Source organism: Pseudopipra pipra, chromosome 30 (genome assembly GCF_036250125.1).
Source record: "Pseudopipra pipra isolate bDixPip1 chromosome 30, bDixPip1.hap1, whole genome shotgun sequence".
Lineage (NCBI taxonomy): Eukaryota > Metazoa > Chordata > Aves > Passeriformes > Pipridae > Pseudopipra > Pseudopipra pipra.
Window position 1 is genome coordinate 186,365 of NC_087578.1, and position 6,358 is coordinate 192,722.

Consider the following 6,358-nt stretch of genomic DNA (forward strand, 5'->3'; position numbering starts at 1 on the left):
CAGGAGCGGAGAGAAAAAGAGAAGGGGGAGGCAGGGGCGAGACGGGGGCGCAGCAGGAGCGGGAGGAGCAGCGTGAGCGAGGGCGGAAGGAGAGGCCGGGAGGCCGCAGCTCCCCCGCCCGCATCGCTCAGGTGAGCGCTCGTCCCCAGGATCTTGGACAGGCTCTGGGTTTGTTGTGTTTTTGGGGGGAGGGGATGTCTGGAGCTTGGAGGACTCTAAAGCTGAGCCGCAAATGCCCCTTGGGGGGATATTGGGGGTCCCCGGGAGGTGTTTTCTGGGGGGTCTCGGTGGCGGTTCCCGGCAGAGTCGCGGTGATGGGTGGGGGATGTGAGGTGTCCCCCCCCGCGGCGGGGGTTGTTCTTCCTGGGTCAGGCCCTTCCTTGTCAGCCCAGAGCACGGAGAGGGGGCACCCCTGGGACCCTGAAACGGAGAGCCCGTACACGAGGGACCCCCGAGACCCCCTTCAGCCTGGAGAGGGGGGGGACACAGGAGAGGGGAGACCCCTGGGATACTGAAGTAGGGAGCCCAGAGAGAGGGCAACCCAGGATTCCCCGGACCCCCGGCAGCCTGGAGAAGGGGGAGCACAGGAGAGGGGGAACCCCTGCGAACCCGGCACCCCGAAGCAGAGAGTCAGGGGAGAAGGGACCCCTGGGACTCCCAAAACCCCCAGCATCCTTAAACGGGGGGCTACAGAGAGGGGGGACCCCAGGACTCCAAAGTGGGGAGACTAGAGATGGGGGACCCCTGGGATTCCCAGGACCCCTGGCAGCCCAGAGAGGGGGGACCCCCAGAACACACAGGACCCCCAACAGCCTGGACATGGGAGACCTCCAGAACCCCAGAGAGGAGAGACCAGAGAGAGGGGAACCCTGGGAGGGTTTTTTTAGGATGAATCTTGGTGGTTTGGGCTGAGTCTTGGGAATGCAGAGGACATGGTGCTGGGGAAGGGAGTTTCCAGACGATCCAAGGGTGAAGGGGGATGCAGGGACTTGGAGAAGTGGGATGGGGAGTCCAGGGGAAACAGGGCATCTAGAGGGTCCTCCTGTCCAGGAAAGGATGGTCCAGTAGTCTGCAGTGTCAGGGAAAGGTGGTTCACAGGATGGGGAGACCTGGGATGGCTGGGAAGGATTCAGGGAGTCCATGGTGTGAAGGAAGGGGGCTCTGGGAAAGGCAGGAATGCAAGTCCAGGGGGTCCCAGGGTCAAGGAAAGGGGGAGCCTGGGGGCTGGGAGAGGTGGGATGGGCAGGAAAGGGAGTACAGGGAGGTATTGGGGCAGGATAAGAGGATGAAGGGGGGTTGGAGCTGGGGAAGGGGGTGCAGGTGGGTCCCAGTGCCTGGGAATGGGGGATCAGGTGGGTCCCAAGGTCAAGAAAAGGCAGGACTAGGGGTGGGAATAGGACAGATGTGGGGTCCAGGGTGTCCCTGTGCCCAGGAAAGTGGAGTCCAGGGGCCTCCAGTGTCAGGGAAAGATGGTTCACTGGGTGGGGAGACCCAGGATGTGTGGGAAGGAGGTTCAGGGGGTGTTGAGGAAAGGAGGAGTTGGGGACTGGGAGAGTCAGGAATGGGGGTTGAGGGGGTGTCAGGGTCAAGGAAAGAGGGAAACTGGAGAGCTGGGAGAGCCGGAAGGGGCTTTGGGATGTCCCAGGGTCAAGGAAAGGGGAAGCTGGGGGTGAGGTGACATGGGATGGCCAGGACTGGGGCTTGGGTGTCCCCCGCGGTCAAGGAAACAGGGGGATCCAGGGACTGGGAGAGGTGGGATGGTCAAGAAAGGGGGGGCGAGGGGATCCTGAAGTCAAAGAAAGAGGGGTCTGGAAAACCGGGAATGGCTGGGCAGGGAGGTCCCAGGCCAAGGGGAGCAGGAAGAGGAGGAAGAACACCTGGTGGGGTCTGCCGAGATCCCTGGAGTGGGGAGAGTGGAGAGGGGCGATACGGGAACTGGGGGAACCCCAGCAACCTGGATGAGGCAGGGGGAACCTGCAGAGGGGGGAGGCTCGGGAGTTCAGGAACCCTGAAATGGGGGCCTGGAGTGGGGGTATGTAGAGGATTGGTTAGAAATGCGAGGACATATGAACATGGCTAAGGCTATGGATGAGCTGCTAAAGTATAAGACGCAGTCTGACTAGGCCCATGAGAAAGTGTGAGATAGCAGGGCCGTGAGAAAGCAGCAGCGTCCTTGGGTATTCTAAATTGGGCTGAAAAACAGGAGCTAGGCATTACCAAAACAGAGACACTTAACGAGCCACCTGTGTAAACAATGAAAGACAATTAAGATGATATCACCACCTAACTGAGCACCAATAATGAGCCTAATTTCTGTAATATTCATGAACCTATTATAGAGTGTATATTAAGCTGTTGTCAATCTACAATAAACGAAGTTCCTGGATTCTCACATTGAGGTGTCTAGAGCTTTCCGTCGCGACAGGGGTATCCTTGGGACCCCCAGGACCCTGAAGTGAGGAGCCTGGAGATGGAGGAGTCCTGGGACCCTGGCAGCCCGGATAAGGGGACCCAGAGAAAGGGGAGCTCACAGAAGGGAGACCACTGGCAACCTGGAGGTGGGGACAGCTCTGGGACAATGAAGTGGGAGCCCAGAGAGGGGGGACCTCTGGGATTCCCTGCACCCCCATCAGCCTGGAGAGTGGGAGACCCCAGAGAGGCAGGAACCCTGGGATCCCCAGCACCACAAAGCAGAGAGTCGGGGAGAAGGGACCCCTGGGACCCCTGAAAGCATCCCTAAGCAGGGGGACCCTGGAGGGGGAGCAAATCCAGGACCCCCAGCAGCCCAGAGAAGGTGGTCATCCCTCAGAACACCAAAGTGGGAAGACCAGATAGGGATCCCCAGCAGCCCAGAGAGGGTGGGGACCCTGGAAAGGTGAGACCCCCAATACACACGGGACCCCCAGCAACCCCAACAGGGGGGACCCCCAGAACCCCAAAGTGGAGAAACCAGAGAGGGGAAACTCTGGGGAGCATTTTCTGGTCTGAATCTTGGAGTTCTGGGTTTTTTGGGGGGCTGAAACTTGGTATTTAGGAGGTTTTTATGGGCACAGGATGCCTGGTGACTTCTAGAGATGGACTTGGGCAGGAGGAACCCCAACCCAATGGGCTTACACCCTGTTTTTCCCACCAAACAGGATTTCTCATTCCCAAACCTTGGCTGAATGGAGGAGGAGGCTGTGAGGAAGAGGAAGATGCCCCAGGACACCCAGACAGGTGAGGAGGAAGTCAGTGCCCCTTTCCTCCTCTGTTGTCCTGCATCTTCCAGCTGAGTATCGCCCCTGGCTGCAGGACAACCTCGCTGCTGACCTGCCGGGGATGGATTTGAGGGGATCTCCTTCCCCTTCCCCTTCTCTCTCTGGGCTGGAACAGATGAACAGGAGTGTCCAGTCCCATAGGCCGAGATGACACAATGAATCTCTGCAGTTCCTGCAAAGTAGAACCTAAACCGTTAAACAATTTTGCTTATTAACCTTCCTTATGTGAATAGGGAGCATGTTGTTTTCCGTCTTGGATTGTATGTGGATCTTTAATATGGCCATAGACAAGGCCTGAACCCACATCATAGATGTTTCTTGACAAACCCTGTTTATTTGTGCTTTGTGAGTCGATGAAGTATGACTCTCTCTGTCTGATGACAATCTCACAGGAACCCCAAATCTTGAATTCCTGCATCTTTACTGTGTGAGAGGAACTCAAGCTTTTATCACATAAAGTGATTAACTGCCAGTCAGAGATCTATAGGCCAGTTAGGAGCTTACCAGCAGCAGGCTGTGTCTGAATGCAACACCAAACAGCACCCTGGCAGTGCCAGTAGCTCACCACAAAGAGCTTGCACTCTCTGGACAGATTCCAGACCTTACTGAGGGGACAGGCCATCCCACCACAGTCTGTCCCAGACTGCAGTTGATCATCTTTACCTCATGGAGTGATAGTGCAGGTACCTCTTGCCTCCATGGGTAAAAGCATCCTCATGTATTGGGTCAGGTGCACTCATGGATATGTGAACACCAACAAAACAGCTGTATTACAATAAAGCTAGGGAGCAATCTAAGGAAACCATTTAAGTGATCTAAACAAATCATCCCAACAACGATGTTACCACTTTGTCTCAAAGATTGCAGGCAAGATGCATGTCAGGTCTCAGGGTCCCATGGGAGAGTCCACAGAACCAGTGCTGTTGCAGTGCTGCAGCCGCCTTCTCATCCCCCTTTCTGTCCTAACGCAGGACTTTTCTTCTGTGAAAGTCACACACTCCTAAATGACACTGGATAAGAAAACATTTTAGAGGCATAAGGTACATAAATTTGATCTCACAATCCCATGAAATCCTATGTGGATTTTCCACCAAACCATCCCTTCAGGAGGAATCCCTTTCACAGGCTGCAGTAGCCAGAGACACAGATATTCCAAACAGCATTTACAAACTGCTGTTAAACTGCTGGGACAGAACATATACAAATATGAACATTGCAAACTTTAAAGCAATCAGTGTAGCAAAAGCAATATAAGCTTTCAATTCTTCTGTAATTAAAATAACAGAGAAGCCTAAAAGAAACATAGAACAGATGACAACAAAAACAAATACAATGGTCATGGCACTGTCTGGTGTTCTGACAGTATTATTCAAATTGCAGTGTGATTCTTGTATATGCACCACCTTTGGAGATCATAGGCTCATCTTACAACAGTTCTTAGCCATGTCAGAAGCCTTTCCTTATTGGTCTTTCTTGTTTACTTACTCCTGACCCATTTCAGGAATTCTTATTACAGTCCAAAACCTCTTGTCTTGGTGTGTCTCACTTGCAGTTGTTCAGGCCTTTGTTCACTTCTGCATAAAAGCTGTTTCCATCCATATCACTTTCAGTCTGAGTTCTGGTGCACAGTTTCCAAGTCTGTCTGCTGAAATGGACTTTCTGCAAACAGTCAACTTGACACATTGTTAGTTCACATTGAGAGCAAAACAGTGCCTCCCTTTTGATTTTGCCACAGCCCCCCGGAGCTCAATCAGGGCACAGAGGGCAGGAATATTCACAGGCTGTGAGCCTGAAACAGGCCCAGAGCACACAGGGGCCAATATAGGTAGCTCTTCTTCCCCCCCCTTTTCGTGTCAGCCAGTCCAGCGGGCAGGGGAGGGCCCACGGCGGTGGCCGCCCGGTCCGTGGGACAGTGCCGGTCCTTCAGCCTTCGGTACCGCGTCCGTTCCTGCCGGGCTCCACTGGGAACCCCCCCGCAGTTCACCAAAGGGACGAGCCAGACCAAATCTCGGGCAACCTTCCCTTCTGACCTTTCCTTTTCGCTGGTGTAAAAAATATCTTGTCCAGTTTTCGACTGCTCCTGGGCTCTGTTGCTATAGCAACGACCGCGAGCCAGGAGCTCGAGCGGGCCGGGCCGCGCCAGCTCGGGAGGCGGGGGGCCCGGGGCGGGCGGGCCGGGGGCCCGGGCGGGCGGGCCGGGGCAGGACCTTCGTGCCCGCGCTGCCTTTTCCCTCCCCGAGACAGGGCCGGCCGGCCCAGGCGGCGGCTCCGCCCGCAGCGGCTTCGGGGGTCCGAAATTGCGCTTCCCAAGTCTATGGGGAAAACCGAGGGTGTCGGGGGAGAGTGGGGGCGATCGAGCCGCCCTCGGTAACCAAAGCGACCGTTTCGCCGCTCACTGCAAAAGCGGTGACTTCCCCCGGAGGGTCGGCGGCGGTGCCGCTTGTGACAGCGCCGCTTGCAGCAGCCGTCGCTCCATCTCCGCTTGCCGCAGCACAAGCGGCGGCTTCGCTTGTAGAAGGCGTTTTGCCTACAGAGGCGGAGAGACCTGGCGCGAGGGGGCAGCGGCAGCATTCGGAGTCTCCCCCCTTTTGAAACAGGAGTGGCAGCAGCTCTGGCGGGGGCAGCTTCCTCCCTGTCTGCCACGGGCATCTCGCCCCCGGCTGCTGAACGGCCGGGGCAGCGGAGTCAGCGCTGACAGCGGCGGAGAGGCCGGGGCGGGGGGGCCAAGGGCCGAGCGGGGGTGCTCCCGCTCCCCTCCCGCCGCAGCTGCTCCTCGGCCACGCCGCTCTCGCTCACAAGTGCCTCCAGCATCTCCAAGACGGGCAGGTGTGGGCAGCGGCGAAATCGAGTCCGGGGCTGAGCTGCATCAGGTCCCGACCCAGCACGGTCGAGATGTGGTAGACATCGGCGGCTATCAGCTGGAACGGACTCTTCTCCAGAGCCCTCTTCGGGCTACCATCGATATCCTCCATTCCGGAGGATTTAGAAAAGCCAGAAAAAAACTGCAGCTAAAATTTCCAGCATGGGATTCAAACCCGTGGCGCTCTGGATTACCAAACGGGCTTTACTTTCCACACACCAAAAGCGACTTCAGGCCAGGA

At 56.6% G+C, this 6,358-nt stretch overlaps 1 long non-coding RNA gene across 1 annotated transcript; it reads left to right on the top strand.

Moving 5' to 3' along the window:
• The first annotated feature begins 43 nt into the window (after positions 1 to 43).
• Positions 44 to 3,583, top strand: LOC135404177 (uncharacterized). The gene is made up of 2 exons (XR_010425590.1): positions 44 to 131; positions 3,138 to 3,583. It is a non-coding gene; the product is annotated as an uncharacterized LOC135404177 (long non-coding RNA).
• The last annotated feature ends 2,775 nt before the right edge of the window (positions 3,584 to 6,358 follow it).